Source organism: Gopherus flavomarginatus, chromosome 3 (genome assembly GCF_025201925.1).
Source record: "Gopherus flavomarginatus isolate rGopFla2 chromosome 3, rGopFla2.mat.asm, whole genome shotgun sequence".
In the NCBI taxonomy this organism is placed as follows: Eukaryota; Metazoa; Chordata; order Testudines; family Testudinidae; genus Gopherus; species Gopherus flavomarginatus.
The window spans coordinates 234,168,378-234,191,480 of NC_066619.1; the positions used below are offsets into that span (position 1 = coordinate 234,168,378).

A 23,103-nucleotide genomic window follows, 5' to 3' on the forward strand; every position below is an offset into this window, starting at 1 on the left:
GCGGCAGGAAGATCAGCAGTGGCGGAATGAAACGCTGGGGCTGCTGCGTGATCAAACTGATATCCTCCGACCTCTGGTGGAGCTTCAGGAAGAGCAGCGAGGTCACAGAGTGCCGCTGCAGCTCCTGTGTCACCACCCTCAGTACTCACCATGTTCCATATCTTCCTCACCCAGACGTGTAAGAACACGTGGGGGAAGGCTTTGTGCACCCACCCACTCCACCCCCGTGGACAGCCCAACCAAAAGGCTGTCATTACATTGAAATGATTTTAGTGGTCTTTTCCTTCTTTCCTATCCTCCTCCCAAACCGCACCCGGGCTACCTTGTCAGTTCTCTCCCTCTATTTATAATGAGCTTTTTAATAAAGAATACATGATTTTTAAATGATAGTGACTTTATTTCCTTAAGCAAGCTGTAATCGAAGGGGGAGGGTGGGTGGCTTACAGGGAATGAGTCAATCAAGGGGGTGGGGTTCATCAAGGGGAAACAAACACAGCAGTCACACCGTACCCTGGCCCGTGGTGAAACTCATTTTCAAAGCTTCTCTGATGCGCACCGCTTCCTGGTGTTCTCTTCTAATCGCCCTGGTGTCTGGCTGCGCGTAATCAGTGGCCAGGTGATTTGCCTCAGCCTCCCACCCTGCCATAAAGGTCTCCCCCTTACTCTCACAGAGATTGTGGAGCACACAGCAAGCAGCAATAACAAAGGGGAGATTGGTTTGGCTGAGGTCTGAGCGAGTCAGTAATGTGCGCCAGCGCGCCTTTAAACGGCCAAATGCACATTCTACGACCATTCTGCACTTGCTCAGCCTGTAGTTGAACAGCTCCTGACCACTGTCCAGGCTGCCTGTGTATGGCTTCATGAGCCATGGCATCGAGGGGTAGGCTGGGTCCCCCAGGATAACTACAGGCATTTCAACATTCCCAACAGTTATTTTCTGGTCTGGGAAGTAAATTCCTTGCTGCAGCATTTTAAACAGAGCAGTGCTTCTGAAGACGCGAGCGTCATGAACCCTTCCTGGCCATCCCACGTGGATGTTGGTGAAACGTCCCTTGTGATCCCCCATTGCTTGCAGCACCATTGAAAAGTACCCCTTGCAGTTTACGTAATGGGTGGCCTGGTGCGCCGGTGCCAAGATAGGGATACGGGTTCCATCTATCGCCCACCCACAGTTAGGGAATCCCATTGCAGCAAAGCCATCCACTATGGCCTGCACGTTTCCTAGAGTCACAACCTTTTGTAGCAGCAGCTTAGTGATTGCTTTGGCTACTTGCATCACAGCAGCCCCCACAGTAGATTTTCCCACTCCAAATTGATTCCCGACTGACCGGTAGCTGTCTGGCGTTGCAAGCTTCCACAGGGCTATTGCCACTCGCTTCTCCACTGTGAGGGCTGCTCTGATCTTGGTATTACGGCGTTTCAGGGCAGGGGAAAGCAAGTCACAAAGTTCCATGAAAGTGCCCTTACGCATGCGAAAGTTTCGCAGCCACTGCGAATTGTCCCACACCTGCAAAACTATGCGGTCCCACCAGTCTGTGCTTGTTTCCCGGGCCCAAAATCGGCGTTCAATGGGTAGAACCTGCCCCATTACCAGCAGGAGCTCCAAAGCGCAGGGGCCCACGGTTAAGGAGAATTCAGTTTCCATGTCCTCATCATTCTAGTCGCTGCACTGCCGTAGCCGCCGCCACCGCCTTCTCGCCTGGCTTTGCAGTTCATGGTTCACCGTAGACTGCACGAGAATGCGTGAGGTGTTTACAATGTTTACGATCGCGGTGTTGATCTGAGCGGGGTCCATGCTTGCAGTGCTATGGTGTCTGCACAGTTCACCCAGGAAAAAAGGCGCGAAACATTTGTCTGCTGCTTTCACTTAGGGAGGGGTGAGGCTGTACCCAGAACCACCTGCGACAATGATTTTTGCCCATTAGGCACTGGGCTCTCAACCCAGAATTCCAGAATTCCAAGGGGCGGGGGAGACTGCGGGAACTATGGGATAGCTACGGGATAGCTACCCACAGTGCAATGCTCCAGAAATCGACACTAGCCTCGGACCATGGACGCACACCGCCGAATTAATGTACCTAGTGTGGCCGCGCGCAATCGACTTTATACTATCTGTTTTATAAAACTGGTTTATGTTAAATCGAAATTATCCTGTAGTGTGGACGTATCCTTAGAGTCCTACAGCCATTATGGAGCTGCTGAGAATGCCGGGTAGCCTGCAATGTGAGCTTCACCCTAGGAACAGCCAGTTCCTTAGCTCCTGGTGAGTGCAGTTCCACCATTTTCATGGTAATGCCTGAGCTCATAGGGAGAAGCAAGTCTTGAAGATAGCCCAGGCCCAACGCATGGAAGAGCAGAACACCGGATCAGGCAGACTGCTGCATTCTGAACCAGCTGGAGCATTTTCACGGACTCTGCTTTCATTCTCACTGCCTGATGAAGGAGTTTATGTTTCAAACCAGCTTTAGAGTAGTTTTAAATTGCTTTGCTTTGAGAACATTTCAAACATTAACTTGTCATCTAAAAATTTCCTGTTGCCAAGCTCTTTATAATGTTTGGAACGAAACCTTTTTTTAAATGACTAATTTCAACTCCGTAAGAAGTTGTATTACTAATCGTTACAGTAGTTAGAATCTAAATGATTGTTATTGAAGACTAATTGGAATCTGCCAGGTTAGGACCCAGCAGCAGTATGGCTTCACTCTGGGGACCTTCAAGCTTGCATTTTCGTGTACATTGTCAGGACTAAAGCTATGCCAATAATGACTTTTTAGTTTTCTGGCAATTCTGGAAAAAAAAAATTCATTTCAGGTCAAACCAGAAATATTTATTTCATATTTTTATTTTAGATTTTCAGTGAATTGAAATGTCAAAAAAAATTGTTTGGGGTCAAACATAACATTTCTCTTTCACAAAATCAAAACAGGAGACCATTTTTTATTGTTTTAATAAAATTAAAGACAATTTTGAACCAAATTATTTTGACCCAAAAACATCAAAATGTTTTGTTTACAAAATGTTGAAATGAAACACTTTGTTTTTTTCTGAAATTATTTTAGGTTTTTCTTTTTACCAGTATTATTTGGTGAAACAGCTCACATGAGCTTCCAAGACATTTCAGTGTCACCATATCTGCAAGTCTCACAGAAAATAGTTTCAGCCAGAAAATGTTGTCCAGCACTAGTCAGGAGATTTTAACTAGCTTTGGTAAGAAAGTGGCTCTGACTACATTATTCTTAGGGGAAAACACACCATTCGACCATTTCCTGCCTAAATTATGGAGCATTGCAACTTGGCTTGATGTTAGGTACTAATCCCATTCAGATGAGTTACTGGAAAGAGAAGATGTGAGATTAAATTAAATCGGAGCAATAAGATATTTGAAAAGCTTAATTTATCCCTATTGGACTGATTGGGGTGTTAAAGCAGAGAGAGGCCATCTTTTAATGCCTGAGGCGCCTCAACAAACAGTGAAATAAATCTAACCCTCCTGTGGGATCTGATCTTGCCTCTGAGCATCCTCATTTGCCATTGAAATCCATAGGAGTTGGAAATGCTCACTGCATTGCACACAGTGATTAAATATTATCATTTAAAGTTAGTCTTTTCTGCTTCACTTTCTTTGTGAAGCACGTTAGTCCATCATTATCTTTTTCTGCAATCCATTCAGACTCCCAACATCCTTTGGAATGATCAGCAGACAACACTTTTCATATTTGTATCAAAAGAGTTAAGTGTGAGGAGGGTTTTCAACAGCCACCAAAATTGCTTTGAAATGAAAAACTCAACAGCATCTCTAGTGGTCTTAGCATTCATGTTTTCTAATGCATTGTCCTTTAACCCCTCTTTATTTTGTATTCTGGGATCCTGGCATTCAATTGTTTAAACAGAATTGTCCCAGTTCTGTAATGCGTTACATCTGCTGACTTGGCACCATTATCCAAAAGGTGTCACTTGGTTCCTATCTAAGTGTTCACAGAGCCAAGATTGGAGGCCTTGCAAAAGAACAGGCTATCCATTTCATCTCCTGGCAATGTTTATTTTATTTTAGCAAAACAAGATTGTGCTGATTTATGTAAAAGGAGAGAGATTACGGTTTTCACGTAATAAGAAGTCTATTGAAAGAGAGTTATTTTACTGAAAGAGCAAGATATTACAATACAAAAATGTTTTATGTTCATTTTCATCAAAATGAGAAACATCAATTGTGCATGTGTTCTGAGTTGTGCCATACAGTGCATGAGCATGAATTTAGCTATGATATGAGTCCGTTTGCATTCTTTTAAGCTTTATAACTCAGCTGTCTTCCTCAAAACAAATCATTGTAGATTTACCTTCACAAGTTTGCACTGAACTTTCGTGTGTGCGCGCTGTGTGTTTCTGAAACAGCACCAAATGCTTAGGTTAAAATCACGTTCTTACCACTACCTTCAAGCAATGATGCATTGTTTTGAAAAGAAAAGTCCCCTACTTTTTACTCCAACATATTTTACTTCACGCAACGGACTAAAATATGATTTGAAAGAAGTACAAAGTATTATTTACCTTTTGTTTTAAATATTTTAAAGTTAAATGCTATATTGTACTTGGGTATGTTGAAACAAAACATTCATGGCACAATATGGCACTATTTTTAAAATAATTACTGAAACAAGTTGAAAATTTAGCACCATGTGCTTAGCCTGACCTTAACATTTGCTAAAGGAAAACTGCAGTTTATTTCGCAAAAAATATGCAAACTCTGCTTGTGCAGTAATTGTAAAAAATCATCAATATATTTTGAAAAATATCTAGATCTTATATAGCAGTTTTCATCAGTGGCTCTCAAAGCACTTTATAAAGGAGGTATCATTATCCTCATTTTGCGGATGGGAAAACTGAGGCAGGGTCAGTGACGTGATTTGCCCAAAGTCACCCAGCAGGCCATAGCAGAGCCTGGTTCTGGGGAGTCCAAATCCACTAAGCCACACTGCTTCCCCAAAAATAAAAATACTGAAGAGTCCAGAAATATTTATTTTTCTGTCAGCTGATATAGTTTATGTTAAAGGAAGTGCTGCTCTGTATTTGAACGAATGGGAAATACTGCAAACTCCCACCATTGTTCTGCAGTAATTCTAACTTATTATAAAGAGTAAGCGGGCCTTTCACTTTTGTAGAGGTGGCAATTAAGATTTATTGGTCATGAGATATATATTAACTTGTGAAGCACAGGGGAAGTATATTATCCTTAGGAACACAAGCGTAAAATATCCATGAATGCACATGAAGTTAGTACAGTAATGCACATGTTTTGTTACATACACATCCCTGTTGAGGGAAGTTTGACGTCCTGGTACATCATGTTCCCTGGGCCCCCATCCCTCTTATTTCACTTTATTTACACAGATGTTACACATGTTTTGGGGACCTCAGTACAGTTGTCCCCCCTTCCTTTGAGAGTCCTGTACTTACATTCTGAGGGTCACAATCTGCTCTCAATTACCCATATGCAATCTCACTGAAATCAGTGGAAGTTAGAGTTGCCAACATTCTAAGTGGACAAAACTGAACTCCCTTGCCCAACCCCTTTCCTAAGGTCCCCTGCCCCTTCTCACTCCATCCCCCTCCCTCTGTAGCTCACTCTCCCCCACGCTCACTCGTTTATTTTCACTAGGTTAGGGATTGGAGTGCAGGAGGGGGTCAGGGCATCGGCTGGTGGTGTGGGCTCCGTAGTGGGGCCAGGGATGAGAGGGTTGGGGTATGGGAGGGGCCTCTGGGCTGGGTCCAAGGGGTTCAGAGTATGGGAGGGGGTGCCGGGCTTAGGCCAGGAGTTGGAGTGTGGGAGGGGGTACAGGCTCTGGGCTGGGGCCAGAAATGAGGGCTTCAGGGTGCAGGAGGGGGAATCTGGGCTGGGGAAGGGGGTTGAGGTGTGGGGGGGGTGAGGGCTCCATCTGGGGGTGCAGGCTATGGGGTCGGGCCAGGAATGAGGAGTTTGGAGTGCAGGAGGCTCTGGTAGGGAGTTTGGGTGTAAGAAAGGGTTGAGGGCTGGGGCAGGGTCTCAGGAGGGTATGCAGGCTCTGGGAGGCAGTTTGGGTGTGGAAGGGGGCTCAGGCTGGGGCAAGGGTGCAGGAGAGGGGGTGGGAGTGGGGTGAGGGAGGGAGTGTGGGCTCCAGGCAGCACTCAACTCAGGCGGCTCCCTGCAAGTGGTGACATGTCCCTCAGCTCCTAGGCCACAGTTCCTGGACAATGAGAGCTGCGGAGCCTGTGCTCGTGGTGGGAGCAGCACGTGGATCCTCCCTGGCCGTCCCTCTGTCAAGGAGTTGAGGGACATGTTGCCACTTTCGCCACATTCGCCAATTCCGGTCAAAAACTGGACACCTGGCAACCCTAGTTGAAGTGTAACTAAGCAGAATTTGAACGTGAATTTTTTCAGAGAAATATCTGAATATCTCCTCATTGTGGCAATATTGTAAGTGTGGCAGACTTTTAAAAAATGTAATGTCCTAACATAGGAAGCAGTAAAAGCACACGAGACACATTGGTCCAAATCCTGAGGTTATGTAAAGACTAGTGTAAGTTACACACTAAGAAGTGTGTCTGTAAGTGGCCATTACACCATGAGAACAAAAGGGTGAAGATGAACTGGGGTTGGAGCAGGGAAAGCTAGCATTAGGAGGAGCTCAGAAGCTGTAAGATGAAATAGCCTCTTTCTATTTAATCTTACTCTGCTATGTTGGGTGATTTTCAGGCTACAAGCCCACCCTTCCATTCCCTTCTGCATTTAAGTTATATCACCCCAGGATTTGAACCAGTATGTCTAGTGCACTTTTACCTGCTCCCCAGTAATGTTCTGTCTCAACTGCAAACTAAACAGAACTAAAATGAAACTGACAGAATCCTTGAAGGAGACAGCAGCAATAGTAAGGCTTAGGTTGGATTTCTCTGTAGTGCAGGGGCATATTCTGGTGCAGAGAAATAGAATTTAGTGCTCCAGCACTAGGAAACCTGGCCCTAACTTTGCAGGTGTTATGAATGATTGTTTCTTACAGTCACCAGAGGTCACCTGAACATTTTTTAGAAAATGTTTTGTTTCAGGTATATCTGTTGAAAGCCTTTATAATGTAATTAAAATAAGTACTTCAGGAAAAATGAGACTAATATATAGCTTTTATGTTGATTTAACATGTGGGCACAGCACCTAGAAACCAGTCCTACTCAAAAATGAGAGGTCTGGTTCAAAATAATTGGCGGCAGCCTAGTATTAGACATGTTAGAGGTGACCATGTATAGAAGAGAGATTACATGCTAATTCCTGGCAGTGAAGATTGGGTTCAGATGGACAACGGCCCATGCCTGTCTTGTGTGACTAGAATATTTCATCTTAACTCAAACCGCGTGGTGACACTCCTATTTGGTTGGCAGAACAATACAAATTATAGGGAAGCTTCTGAGACTGAACTTTTAACCTTTGAACTGCACATCCCATTCAAGTAATAATTAGCAGGGGTGGGAAACCAGCTGCAGAGACCTGGGCAGTGATGCTATGGCTCAGCCGCCAAAGATCTACTTCATTAATCCAAATTAAATCAATGACTGGAGAAGGTACCAAGTTTCTCTCTCCTTCCCCTCCATCTGCCCAAGTTATTCTGAGCCATTTCTTAGCAAAAGTTTGAAATAATTGTTCATACTTGCAATGTAAACACAAATAATTACAGCTACACAACAGGTTTCAGAGTAGCAGCTGCGTTAGTCTGTATCCGCAAAAAGAACAGGAGTACTTGTGGCACCTTAGAGACTAACAAATTTATTTCAGCATAAGCTTTCGTGGGCTACAGCTCACTTCTTTGGATGCCTAGAATGGAACACACAGACAGAAGATATTTATTCATGCAGAGAACATGAAAAGGTGGAAGTACCCATACCAACTGCAAGAGGCCAATCAATTGAGATGAGCTATCAGCAGCAGGAGAAAAAAACACCTTTGAAGTGATAATCGCGATGACCCATAGAAGGTGTGAGGAGAACTTAACATGGGGAAATAGATTCAATTAGTGTAATGACCCAACCATTACCCAACAGAATTTAATCACATGTCTGTTGAGTATCCAAGAATGTTAAACTAGGGGCTGGTCTACACTACGGGGGAAAATCAATCTCAGATACGCAACTTCAGCTAGCTGAAGTCGAAGTATCTAAGATCGAATTACTCACCGTCCTCATGGTGCAGGATCGATGTTCGCGGCTCCCCATGTTGACTCCGCAACTCGGTTGGGGTTGGTGGAGTTCCGGAATTGATATAAGCACGTTCGGGGATTGATATATTGCGTCTAGATGAGACGCGATATATCGATCCCCGAGCAATCGATTGCTACCCGCCGATATGGCGGGTAGTGAAGACGTAGCCTAGATTTAGTAGAAGTTGAAACATTCAACTCTTATCAGCCTACTTTATTTTATAGGCTAGTATTTCTGTAGTAGTAACAGCACTGAGCAGAGCACAGTATATACGTTGGGAAACCTGTTGCAGTAAATTATGTTCCAAATGTCAGCAGTCCAAAGATTAATTTGATTGTACACATATTGTCTACAAGTTCTATATGAACATATGCTATCCGTACATGCTCATATATTAATGAGTAGGGTCAGGCTGGCATCGGTTTTGTTATATTTCCAGGATATTCTTTGAGAAGTTTATATATGATTTTAAGCATAGATAATACAGAGATCTATTTTCAGGAAGTGCCTGTCTAGCTATAAGGAGAATACTGTGAATGCAAATTGTTGGCCACAGATGGGATTAAGTCTTTACTGGTGCATGAACTATCTGATTGCTACCCAAGAGGGTGTCAATGACTCCGGCTGGTATTGCTCTATGAGAGCTCTTTGAGGCTGGAGAAGTCACAGAGACAGAAACCTCTGAAGCATTTGTAATTTGCAGTTAGAAGTAACATTGAAAGGGATCTTTAAGAAAAAAGTGAGTGGGCCAGATTCTTGACTGCAGCTGAGTGGAGCTTAAGTCCCATCATACCCACAGACACCCCTGACATGATGACTTCTTTCCCATTCACTGGAGGAAGGGGATAGCCAGTGCAGGATGTGGTGGAGCTGCCTTAGCTGTTTTCACTGGCAGATAGTTCCCCTGCAAATGGGGAGCCAAAAATCCAGCCCAATAGATTGAAAAGTCTACATCCTTCCCTGTTTTACCAGTAAGAGCGAACTCTACTAAAACTGGACACATTTGAAAATTTGATTTATCTTTCACACATTTCACTGTGCTTAGACATTTCATATTTAATATTAACATAGCACCCAGAGGCCCTGATTGAGATGAGGGGCCCAATGTGCTCTACAAACTGAAACCTAGATCCTGCAAGTCACTGAACCTTATGGAGCCCCATTGACTTCGCTGGGACTCCATGTAGGCATGAGGGTCTGCTGAAATGGAACTTTCTGCAGGATTAGGGCTAATGTGGTAGATGCAGTTCTATAAGTCCCCACAGCTCCTGAACCTGGGTCTGCTGAGCTGGCAGGCAGTAAACCTCCATGGTGCCATTCAGCAGCTGCAGGAGACAGCTCATGCGACACTACCCGCAACCCACTGCAGACACAGACCACGGGAAGTCCTGCTTCAAGGGGGCTGACATGCAGTAGCTTCCTGCACTATATAAACCCAATGTGTGTTCCAGGAAGTGTCCAGGCAACAGTGTGGCTCCTCTGTAGCTACCAGGACCATAGGTGCTGACTCTGTGCATGGTCGAGCCCTGGGGAAAGAAAGAAGCTGGCACCTGTGACCAGGACTAACTCTGCTCTTGAACTCCTGTCTATGACTTCGGCTTGATTTTGACCTTATCTGCTGAACCAGACCCTGAAACCCAACTCAGACTCTGATCCTTGGAATTTACCCTGACCTGGAACATGACTACAAATTCTTCCCTATTCTCAGTCTCAGGGTTGACCCTGCTCTGACCTTTGATCCTAACTGCCTGTGTCAGGATCCTGACAGGTTCCTGCCCCAAAGTTTTTACAGTCTAGGGCCCCAGTCCACAGTTGGATCTGTGTAGGAGTTTGTCCATGCAAATCCAATAGCAGGATTGGAGCCCAAGAAGCAAAACTAGACTTGTTTTTTTATATTCAGTTTCACTCTTTGACTACCCATATTGCTGTAGCGTTTGAGGTACGAATGTTCCAGGTCAGCGGTGGCCAACCTGTGGCTCCAGAGCCACGTGTGGCTCTTCAGACGTTAACATGTGGCTCCTTGTATAGGCACTGACTCCAGGGCTGGAGCTACAGTCACCAACTTTCCAATGTGCTGGCGGGTACTCACTGCTCAACCCCTGGCTCTGCCACAGGCCCTGTTCCCACTCCACTTCTTCCCGCCCCTCCCTTGAGCCTGCCGTGCCCTCACTCCTCCCCCTCCAGAGCCTCCTGCACGCCATGAAACAGCTGATTGGAAGGTGCGGGGAGGGAGGGGGAGATGCTGATTGGTGGGGCTGCTGGTGGGAGGGAGACACTGGGAGCAGGTGGAGGGAGCTGCTGTGGGGCTGCTGACATATTACTGTGGCTCTTTGGCAATGCACACTGGTAAATTCTGGCTCTCTCAGGCTCAGGTTGGCCACCCCTGTTCCAGATGAACACTTACATACAAACATCTGTTTGTAGTAATTTTAGGTGATATGCTAAGGTTAGATTTTGTAATATACATTTATTATTCAGTTTATTACAAGACCTAAATTTTGGCCTAAGCTGCTACTTGGCTGTATCTGTGTAACATTACATAAATATAAATGGTCAGTTTTTATGGGGATGATTCATCATTATTTTTAAAACAGACCCTCCTAGGTCCTGAAGTGAATCTAAATTATTTTAGCAAAAGAATGTCTTAGACATGTTTTTGACTAACTGCTCCAAAACATATTCTTAGTGAGAGAATACAGTGGGTTGGTGATACCTCCCTGTGACTAGCTTCTTTTGTTCATTTGGGGACCATTGTCCACTTTCATGTTTGAATATTGAACAGGTTACAATAATGCTAGGTGTAGGTCCTAAATTTAGGATCTCGTAGCCACAGATGGAGACTCAGGAGAGCAGGGTTCAATTCCTGGCTCTGCCAATTGGCCTGCTACGGGACATTGAGCAAGTGATTTCCTCATGCCATGACTCAGTTTTCCCATCTGTAAAATGAGGATAATGACACTGACCCTTCTTTGTAGGGTACTTTTGAGATCTATGGATGAAGTGTGCTATATAGGAGTGTAGCGGGTTAGTGGTGGCCCCTCCCCCTCTGGGTCAGTGGGAGGCCACTCCACCTCACTAGATCATGGTGCATTGTTCATGGTTGGGGAATCTGCTGAGTCACTCTCGGCCTGTAGCTCTGGTCGGCAGTCCGGGTAGAGTAGGGGTGGGCAAACTCCGGGCCGGATCCAGCCCAAGAGATTGCCCCCTATGGTGCCGTGGGCCCTCCACCGCTCTCAGAAGCAGACGGTTCTACGTCTCTGTGGCCCCTGGGTGGGGGGGCAGAGGGCTCTGTGCATTGCCCTTGCCTCTAGGCACCGCCCTCCGCAGCTCCCATTGGCTGGGAACAGGGAACCACAGCCAATGGGAGCTTCGGGGAAGATACCTGGAGGTGCAGCAAGGGCAGCGTATGCGGAGCCCTCTGCCCTGCCATCCTGCAGGGGCTGCAGCGCTTCCTGGAGAAGTGCGGGGACAGGGACAGGGCAGGCATGCAGGGGGCCTGCCCTGGCCTCAGTGCGCACCGCTGCCACCCCAGAGCCGCTTTAGGTAAGTGCGCCGGAGCCCAAACTCCTCCTGCATCCTACCCCCCCAACTCCCTTCCCTGAGCCCCCTGCCTGCACCTCACACCCCTCCTCACCCCAACCCCCTACCCTGAGCCCCCTCCCGCAGTTCACACCCCTCCTGTACCCCTTCCGTGAGCCTCCTCCTGCACTCCACACCCCTTCTGCACCCCAACCCTTTTCCCTGAGCCCCCTCATACATCCCACACCCCTTCTCTGCCCCAATCCCTTGCCCTGAGCCCCTTCCTGCACACCGCACCCCCTTCTGCACCCCACACTCCCTCCCGCACCCCAAATCCCTGCCCCAGCGCTGCTTACAATTTCCCCACCCAGATGTGTCCCTCAGCCCAAAAAGTTTGCCCACCCCTGGGGTAGAGTGATCGGCAGTCAGGGTCCCTAGCCCATATACAGGGCAGTGAAAGGTCAGTGGCTCGGACCTGTACTTGAGGGCAAGCAGCAAATAAACAGTTTGTAAGCTGAGCCTTAGGGCTGGGCAGTACAGAGTCTGGAGCTCGGGCCTGCACTCAGAGCTGAGCAGCAAACAAATAGTTCAGAGCCCAGACCCTTAGTCAGAGCAGGGCAACGAGTCCTCCGGGCTTAGGCCAGGGTAGAACACAGTCTAGGGGGCTCAGGGAGGAGTAGAGCCTAGTGTCCTCACTTGGCAGACTGCAGGCAGATGCAGGCCCTCTGGCCTACAGAGGGGGAGTACTTCCACCAGGGAAGATGTGGGCCCGCCCAACTCCACCGCATCCCAGTCCAGGGCCCTAGCAGTGGCAGAGGGGTCCACCACTGGGTCAGTAGGGATCCTCCCGCAACATGCTGACCTTGTCACAGGCCATCTCTTAACCAGACAGTGTTTTAGTTCCCCTGGGCTACTTCCTCTCTCCTCCTCAGGGTGTACCTGGGTCTGTACGGGGGCCTCTGCACCGTCCAGATAGAAGGCCAGCGGCAGTGTCAGCAACTCCTCCTCGGCTTGGTCAGTGTGTGGCTCCGGCAGTGTTGGCCAGTCCTCCGTGCCACAGAGATCCATGGCAGTCTCCTAGCTCAGAAGCAGGCAGGAGCATCTGGCTCCTTCAGCAGCTGCAGCCCAACTGAGCTTGCACACCCGCCTTTTGTACTTCCTGTTCCGTCCACTGACTTTCACTGGGCGGGGTGAGCGCAGCCTGGCTCTGCCCACCAGGGCTCTGCGAGTGGCCCCTCCCCCTCTGGGTCAATGGGAGGCCACTCCTCACAACAAGAAGCTAGAGATTATTTTAACATTCACTTTTTTTTCCCTAGAAATGTCTTCCTTTACAGCATTTTATCTTAGGTGTCTAACATTAAAGTGTGTGAGAGCGAGAAAGAGAGGGAAACTGACTCTTGCAGAGCTGAAAGTAGTGCAAAATGCTGATTTAAAAACCTCCAAAGCAGACATTTGGAAAAATATTCTGTATAATCTCCATTTCTTTATCAATTCTGAACAGAGGGGTCTGTGCTCACATTTGCTGCACAGCACAGAGTGGATTTAAATCTGACAGTAGTATTCAAATAGGTTCGAAAATCATGGAAGGAAGGAAGCAGAGCCACCCCTCCCTCTGTGTCTGAGCCAATGGAAGTCATTTAATGTGAGCAGGGTGAAACTGGAGTTGTATGAGAGTATTGGGGTGGCAGAGGGCTTTCAATCTGGAAGGGGGAGTGCAGCTCTCTGCAGATCTCTCTGCAGAACATCTTTTGGCTGTCTGAAGCTTGTCTGGCAGTTCCACTATCTCAGTGGGTATTTGATGCTATCTATCATGCTGCTCATGAGGTTACGACAACAGTTTCTCCTTTCCTTTAGTAGCCTAGGTACATTTGCTGGTACTGCATTTCCCAGTTCACCACACCATCAACCCCAGATGCAGATCTTGCAAAACTGTGCTGTCTCCATATGTGCTGTTGCTCCATCCTATCCATTTGCCCTGTCTCACATGGGAATTTTAGACCATGCCATGCATCTTCCAGCAACTTCAGATGTGCAAATGTCAGAGGGGATGGGACCACCTTTTCATATCCACATTTGTAAGATTTCCTCTCTTTCCCATAAATGTGTATTTAAAGGGAAGAATAAAATATGGCCCAAGGAAAATATCACTGCCACTGTTTGCATCTTCTGCTGAGAACTGCTTGCTCTTCTCTGTCAGTAAATAAACTATTGGTCTAATGGGAAGGAGATTTTCAATCTCACTTCGCCCAGCAACAAGTTCAGGTCTAGATGAAAAAGACTGAGAAGGTTTCAGTAAAAATAAAATACATAAGATTTAAAGAAAGATCTGAAAATTCTTCCCAGCATTCAAACTTAAAACTCTGTTTCTTTTTTGTCTGTTTTAGTAATTTTCTATACCTTTTCAAAATATGTGTCTCTGATATGTTTAGTAGTTAACAAGCTGTTTTTTAAAACAACCAATCTATTCTATTAATAGAATAGTTCTGTACTGGTTATAATGGTAAGTCTGTGACATCACATTTATTTCCATGACAACCAGCTGTGATGTTGCAAACAAAGGATTATAGTCTTGCTGTGGGATCAAGCAGAAGGAGAACTGGGATTACAAGGGAAGAAAGCATCTATTCAAACACTCACATGATATATTTGCAAAGGGAATATAGAAAAGGTATAGCCAAATACATTTCTCTACCTAAATGTTCTCATTTTTCAAGTTTGCTATAGTGTAAAAAGTACCTCTTTGAGGGGAGGTCGTCCACAACAGCAACAATTAAGCTTTTTAGCCTTGTAAAGGGAATTATCTCAAACATCTAAACTTGAACTGGCCAAACGTCTGCATATCAACGAAGGCAGCTGTCTTTCATGATGTTAGATAAGCCCACACTTCTTTTGGTGGGCCCTTAACAGAAGTCAGCAAGAATGCAAAAACTGACAATAAACTCATAAAACATGTCAGCACATCTTTTATTTATGAACACATAGTGCCGCCTTGTGGACAAAATATCTTACTGCTAAATGAAATCTGCATAGTATAAATGTTGTTTTCCCTTTCTTTCTCTTCTTAGACAAAATGGCTAAAAGGCCAAGCAGTGGCAAGCACATCAAGATGCACCAGGAGGCTCTCAAACGTTACAATTTAATATTAATAAAATTACTGTTTTGAAGTATATTTAATATGCATTTTAAAGCTGATGCATAGCGTCTGATTTTTCAGAGGTGCTGAGCATTTCCTGTTTTGTTCTGGAAGACAGACAGTATTGTATTCCTCAGAAGAAGCTGTGGAAATAGCTCTCAGGCACTCTCTGCCTTTTATTTTCCTTCCCTTCTTCCCAATAAAATTTGTTTTAAATCTAAAATTAAGGCAAAAACATACATAAATGCAGACAGATGCCAGACACCGCTCATTTTTAGGCTTATGAATGTGGCCCTGGGTAGATGGGGCAATGTGTAATGTTGTTTGAGGGAGACTTTTTGCTCTTCTGTTTAAAAGTTGTGCAGAGTAGGGTATGTGCCTCCTGAGACTTTCAAAATCCGTTTTATTTTACAAATTAAGGCACCAGTCCTGCAAGGTGTTGTTCACAGCTGGGCCACAGACTGATTGTCCACCCATACAGAATCAATCACAGATTCAAGTCCCTTCCCCCCACCTAAAAATAAATAAAATTGTAAAATGAGTTAACTCCAAAGAGGGTATACAGTGCAATAGTGAAAGTTGAGTATTCTACCAATGCTACTAAATTGAGTGCTAATGACCAACTGATAATGAGGAAGCTTGGCTGTCAACACAGGTATGTGTCATTGTGAATACTGACATAAGGAGCCTGTGGAACACAGAGAAGCTTATGTTAAAGTAGGGGAAGGAATGATTACATTCTTAGCATTTCATTATTGTGTTCGGCTCATGTGCACATTTTGGTAAATTTGCTTAGCGGCTATAACAGCAGGATATGTCCTCTTCTAAGGATTTTGAATGTTTTCAAAACTAAACTGCAAATGTGTTTATTGCTGTGATGAGGCTTCCATTTGAAACTGGTTCCTGAACTTGCAGCTTCTTTCAGACTGTTAGTATCAGTCCAAGTGTGGTGGAGTTCAGTCTAGTGAAGGCCTCTTCCTGTCATAAATAAGATTACTTTCATTTAACTTATGGAGTGTGTTATTCCTCAGAGTAATGAATTTCCTCTGTGCCTTTGAGCACATAAACATGGTTTTCATTAGGTTTCTCTACCAAAAAAAAAAAAAAAATCAAGTCTAAGTAAAATTAATAAGATGACAATTAACTCCATAAATGCAGATGTGTTTTAACTGTATAACTGAAATAGACTCATGATCTATGCTGGGAAAGGACTGCTTCATCTCTGAAAACTGAAATTAAACAAAATTAAATAATTCTACAGAAGAAATTGGATTCTGCTTCATGAAAGTTGGAAAAGTAGGTGGAAAATCTGAATATCTTTTTAAAAATTAGTTTCTTAGAAAAAAGAATAAAAAGAACTTCAGATTAAATGTAGACCAGACAAATAGCCCCAGGCTCTCTACTTAATATGTAACACATGTGATAATGCTAGATTCTAACCGTAGATTTAGACTTAGAATTGCAACTAACAGTTTCAGTATTGCTTCTTTCTTCACCGGATATTTCTCTGCAATTTTATAATGAGGAATAGTGACAATTGCTAATATTTCACTGATAGACATATCCCTTGATAGTTAGACTCTGCAATTCATAAAGACTTCATGTACAGTTTGTATTTGTGGCTTGAAATCTCTGTCAAGTGATGAATCACTACAGCATCATTGTGGTTTTCTCATAGCTAACAGCATTTTAATTTTTTTTAAATCACCATGCATGAATACGTGAGAAGGTTTTGTAACATTGACCTTTAGGCTGCTGCAGTTTTTCCACTGCTCCAGTCAGATAAAAGTGGCAGAAGTCCATAAAGCCAGTGTTAAAATACACAATTTGTGCTCTTTTTATGTACATATATGTTTTGTTAAAGACAACTGAGTTCACTTTCACAAAATGCAAATGTATGTAGCTAGATAGCTATTCAAAAATCCAAGTCGTTTGGAACATTTATCAAAATTAAGATGCTAAAACTTTACCAGATACTGAGAGCTGAAAGCAATATTACAGTAAATTAGACTATTCATTCACACATTGTCATTCTTGAATACGTACTTGTAGTCTAAACCATTCTAAACTTTTTTTAGTTCTAGACAATCAAACTTATGAAGACTTTGTACATTGTTTCCAAATGTGCCCTTCTTTAGGAAAATCTAATGCAAACAACAGAAAGGAATCACAGAAGAGTTGGTGCTCTTAATACTGACAGAAAAGAATAGCCTAGAAAGATGTTCTGCTTGCATGCAGAAATTGAAATGTCATCTTCCTACCAAATTGATGCTTTCAAAATAAATCTTTCCTTTTTCTGATTGCTCCCTTCATTAGTTAATCCCCAGGAATTCAGTCAGGAAAACTCTGCCAGATCTACCTGAGAGACAGTTTTAGTCTGATGCTAACCTTATAAATATTATTCCTTGTTACAATCTAAATATTGCATTGCCTTTGGTGTAAAAGTACAGATGTTTTCTGTTAAAAATTATAAGGCTAAAGTTGTTTAAGGAGCCAGTCTCAGTTATGAGTGAAAGTTGCTGGTTGAAACCTCGACAACAGAGGAAAAGAAACCTTAAATACCATTTCCCTTAGCTTTTGGGCAGGAAATTGTTTTTGGCTTGTTTTTGTTGCGAAGATAGAAAGGACTACACTTTAAAAATTCTCTCTAGTTGTTTAATATTTGCTCAGTAGTGTACTATTCCCCAATCTAACCCCTCTAGACTGTAAATCATGTCCACTATGTCACTGTTTTGATTGGAAGCATGAGTTGCACCATCGCAGATCTCTAGGGAGGGCAAACTTCTGCAGCTGCAGAAAGCTGGAACTATTTTCTGGTATTATTAAAGGAACCTGAGGATTTTTTATGTAAAGATGTAGTGAAATTCATAAAGTGCACAGAGATTTAGTATGAAGGTTTTATTACAAGCAAGGCCCATAACAATACTGCTCTGGTAATAGAAACTGAATTGTTCTAATTGTCAAAACAGCAAACATGTAAAATTATAGCCCATCTCTCCTCCCCTTTCCTCTATCTTGGGAGAAATGAAATTCAAAAAGTCACAAATTATTTCAAAATGTTAAAAATTCAGTCTGACTTCTGGTGCTGTAGTAAAATGTGTTCCCGTTGAATTACTGCACGGGTGTTTTCGTCAACACATGCTCTGGAAATCTTGATGTATAGTTTTGTTTTCCTGAAGGTATTTATGTGTATTGCTTTGATATCTGAAATGCAGTTATTAGACATGGAACCGAAAGGATAAAATATTAACTTCACTAGAACAAGAATGTAAAGACTTGAGTTAAGGGGTGCTGGAACAATTTGTATAATGGGGGTGCTGAGGTAAATGGTGAACCCTTTATATAATGGAAACCACTTCAAGCCAGGGGTGCAGCAGCACTTCCAGCACTCCTAATTCCAGCAGCTATGCTTGAGTTAACTTAATATATTTACCTATTAAACATTGTCTAGAGATAGATGATAGTTTTCCAAAAGAATGGTCTTTTAAGGATGTTCTAACCTCATTCTTGTGGTTAGATATAACGGACTGTTCAGAGAAATTCACCCATGACACACATAACTCTGCTGTCTGAATAGACAGATCTCTTGGTGGACTTATTATTTATTCTCATCTGCTTTAATAATGTTTTAGGGCTTGATTAATTAAAGCAGTACTGTAGTCATGCTGGGATTTTGCTTTCAACAAACCTGGGTATGTGGTGTACCCAGTTTAAAACGGGAGAGTGGAATGGTAGTATGCATATGGGAACATGGCTTCTACAAGCACATAGAATAATTTTGTATTGTAATGAAATATGGACAAGTTAAAAATCATTCCTGTTTGGTTGCCAGAGGGTCTGATCATGTTTAAACATTTAAAACTAGCCTTTATATTTAGTGAAACAGCATCAGCTTTTACTGCTTCCCCTAACAATAGTATATCTAATGGGCATGGTTTCCCATGTTGACAAATGCAGCATCATTTGCTGCTATTTAAAATATGTTTGTTTTTATAGCAGTGTAAATGTTGAACAAAAATGTCAAGATTTCAACTCATGGCTGCTATTGAACAACCCCCAAACACCTTTGTTTTGAAAATATTCTTTTATCCCACAGTTACTCTCCAATGTTGGAGCCCACCAGTGTTATTCCTGAAACTTTCCCAGGCAGCCAAAGTTAAATTGCAGACTCTGATCCCCATATGGTAGTGCATCCTTCTGTTTCTCTGTTTTGAACATGCAATTGTGTTTTGCCTGTTGGGGTATTTCTACTGCATCTCTTATTTTATTGGAATGTGTTATGAAATATCAGGAACCACTAACATCCCTAGAGTGTCAGTAACACTTATATTTAATGAGGTTTGCATGCTATTTCACTGGTCAGTTAGTAAAATGTTTTAGCATTTTTCCCGCTAACTTTGCTATGATATGGTAGTCCAATAACACATCACGAGCAAAACTACTTAAAGAAGCCATTGGGACTCAAAGACATCGTTGTTTATTTAAATGCCTTGTAAACCATCTTGAGAAATATCTAGTAGGAGAAGGCTGAGGAAACATATGCTGTAGTTTTTGTTACATTAGAGCCATTTTAATTCTTCCAGAGGCAGTTCTAACATTATGTGTATCTTGCATATTGTATTTATTCATTTATTTACCTGTTTCATGAAAAAAACAATACATTTAAGTTGCACTCCCTGCTCAACACTACTTCCTGTTGTTTTTGTGTTTAACCATTTCTATGGCTGTCACCCCCTAGTGTAATTGTCAAGCTGCTTAAGATGTATATGAGTTTTGTAAAGTCAGAATGGCAGTCTACTCTAACTTGTGTGGAAGATTAATATAAATGACTGATATTACATGGGAATCTGAGACGTGTGCTATTTAAGATAATGCATGTCAGTTAATATTATATAAGTTGAGTTGCTTTTCACTTTGTTTTAATAAGTAAATTTTCTTTCATGCCAAACTTTCAATCACAAGGGCTTTATTTGCAGGAATGGGATTGAACTGTGTCTTGTTTTGGAGTTCTGAGTCAGACTCATAGTCTCCTGTAGTCATTTCATCATTTTACCAAGTGCCATATGCAGGTTCTGAGCATGTGCGTTGTTGCTGAATTTCATTCTGTGGCTAAAAACTAAATGTCTAAGTATGGCTTCTCTTTATAGAACACTGTAACTATCCAATTCTCTAATTAAAAGGGAACCAAAGTGTTCATTTGGAAGTCCAGGATAATACTTAAGAATCAGTCAAGATTATTTTTGACTTGTTGAACTATGTATTTACTAAAATAAATAGGATCCCTCTTCCTCTTGCTTACTTTCTTCTAATGAGAAACTTCTTAAAGATTTGAAAAATATTGCTAGATTTACCCATCTATCTTATATCACATTCTGATCCAGTATAATAAACAAATTAACATACTGCCAGTATCCTAGTGAGTTTTTCCTTCTGAATCTAGACTAATGGTACTTTTAATATACTAGAGAATTATCTTTTCCTATTTTTTCTCTTAGCTTTTTTTTAAACGTATGTTGCCTTCTTTAATTTTTCCATTTTTATTCCCAAAGGAATTAATAACAAACTCCCTTTGAGGAAAAAATATACACCTCTACCCCGATATAATGCAACCTGATATAACACAAATTCGGATATAATGCAGTAAAGCAGCTCTGCGGGGGCGCGGGGCTGCGCACTCTGGCAGATCAAAGCAAGTTTGATATAACATGGTTTCACCTATAATGAGGTAAGATTTTTTGGCTCCCGAGGACAGCGTTATATCGGGGTAGAGGGTGTACTAGTGAAGAAGAGTACTTTTTATGATTAAGGGCCCTCTGTTCACACATTTCCTGCCCACACTATACAATCCATAGACTGTGGAGATAGATGGAAGAGCCTAGAAGATAAATTAAGACCTCTCAGGTTTGTCTTCTTATTAAAGAAGTATTGTTTGGACATGTCTTGAGGGGATACATTTTGGCCCTGATCCAGCTACCACTGAAGTGAATGGCAAAACTCCCATTGATTTCAGTGAGAACAAGATCAGGTCTCTTATCTAATGGATACAAGTGTATGAAAAGACAGTGTGAAAGATAAGGTGGGTGAGGTAATATCTTTTACTGGATCAACTTCTGTTGGTGAGAGAGACGAGCTTTTAACTATGTCCTTAGCTGAAAAGTTTATCTTTCACCCATAGGAGGTCCAGTAAATATATTACCTCAGCCACCTTGTCTCTCTAATATCCTGGGACCGATGTGGCTACAGCAACACTGCATACAATAGTGTGAAAGGCTGGCAACCAGGCAAATCAGGAAGGAGAACTGGTTATAGATTCCTTACTTTGTAGGGATGATGTGTTCATGAAGAAACATAAATTAACTCTTTGGGGTAGGAGCATTTCATCCTATGTGTCTATATAGTGCCTAGCACAATGGGTCTGCAAAGCTTGCTTGGGATCTTTAGGCAAATAATAGGAACAACAGATGGTGTGAACTCTGCTCCTGACAGTAATTTTGTTGTCCCCTGCCGACAACTGTAAATTAACTAATGAACAAGATACGAACTTTGACCTTGTAAAGCAGTATTTCCCAAATTGAGGGCAGGATCCCCTTGGGGAGCCATAGATTCATGTCAAGAGGCGGGGAGAATATTGGCAGAGTAAAGAAACTATATGGGCAGAGAAAGCTAAGAGATCTTGGATCCATCGTGTGCTCACTGCATCTTTGGGAGTACATCTGCAGACAACTCCTTGCAAGACTCTTGCCTTTCCTCCCTGTTCCTGCTGCCACTCTTATGTCACTATCTGGGGGTGCACTGCACACATACAGGTCAGACAGCAGCCAGACATCCCACATTTCTCTTTTCTGCTCCCTTGGCGTTCAGCTGAGCTGAAAGGACACTTGCAGTCCAGTTCCACAGAGCCACCATGTGCTCTTGGTTCTAATTTGGACGAGGCCCCCGGTGAAATGAGCTTTTTGGCTGCAGTCTTGTCCCTAGTGTTTCTTATTTAGCATGGCTGGCAGTCTTTGGAATGGAACAGAGAGGTTCTGCAGAAATGCCTCCTTCCAGAGGGGGAGCTGACAGCAGAGAGAGAGCAAAAACCGAGGAAGAGCAAAAATAGTAAAAGCAAAATGTAAAGATAAATAAAGTAGAAAACAGAGAGAGTGGGAGAGAAAATCGAAAAGGAAAAAAAGAGAGATGGTGGCAAACATGCCAGGGCCTGGAATGAAGGGAGAAAAGAGAGAGAAATTAGCCTCTATTAATCCATGTCAAGTGAGGCACTGACAAAACACTTTTTTGGTGGAGTTAAAGGGGGGAGTTAATATCTTATATGGCAATGGCCCACCTGGTGAACAGGTCTGAGATTCACAGGCTAAGCTGTCACAGTGCGTGCATTTAAAAGGTCTGGTGCTTAGTGATCCTAAGCTGTAGCCTATAACAGCTATGCTTTTCCTTACTGGTGGTCATATGGTTCATATTTATGGAGTGCAATTGAATAGCTGCAGGTTTACCACTCGCAGAGGAAAGAGATCATCTTACTTACTGTAAAAGTCTTGAAGGTTTCTTTTCTTGCAAGTACAAAAAGTACATTGAGGGCACGATGCCACGAAGCCTTGCAAAGCGCACAGTGGGGAGTGCAAGATAGTTGTGCTCCAGCACACATGTGAGTGGAGGCTAGGCCTGGGTGCAAGTGAAGTTCAGCACTAAGCATAGTCCTCCTCATTGAGCAGAAACAATTCTTTAGCCCCTTGGACGGCCATGCTCCCGTCTCTAAATTGTACAGGGTAAGAAAACCACAAAAGGAGGCAAGAGAATGGGGATGTCTGAGGAATCCTGAGGTGAAATGTGATCCTCAGCATGCAAATGAGGCACTTAGCTACCTGCTCCCCCTGCTGTTAGGCTTGAATAACTTGGTGGCCACTAGCACTGTCATTAATGCAGGATCAGCTCCCCTGCACTCCCTGTCATGTTCATCACCGTACAGCTTACATTTATATATCGCAGTGTTGCCAACTCTCACAATTTTTCCCCAAGTCTCCTAATATTTTGGGTTTTTCTTAGAAAGCAGTTGTTGGATTCAGGTAACCACCTGCATTTTTTTTTTAAGTACGGTTTTATGGCTGCGGAGGAGAGCTTGAAAATGCGACTCCAAAATATTCCAACACCACAAGGTAAATACAATTTAATATTTTATAAATCCCATAATTTTTAAGCCACTCATGATTTTTTGGAGCCTGACTCATGACTTTTGAATGGTT

The 23,103-nt window shown here is 43.1% G+C and overlaps 1 protein-coding gene and 1 long non-coding RNA gene across 2 annotated transcripts in view; one reads left to right on the forward strand and one right to left on the reverse strand.

Moving 5' to 3' along the window:
- Positions 1-12,872, reverse strand: part of LOC127048408 (uncharacterized) — a 71,462-nt gene extending 58,590 nt beyond the window's left edge. Inside the window, exon 1 of the long non-coding RNA XR_007773654.1 lies at positions 12,673-12,872. This is a non-coding gene — a long non-coding RNA (uncharacterized LOC127048408). The remainder of the gene's footprint in view (positions 1-12,672) is intronic.
- The window catches only part of SCFD2 (sec1 family domain containing 2), a 316,169-nt gene that overhangs the window by 212,780 nt on the left and 80,286 nt on the right, over positions 1-23,103 (forward strand). The gene's annotated exons all lie outside the window — the stretch shown is intronic.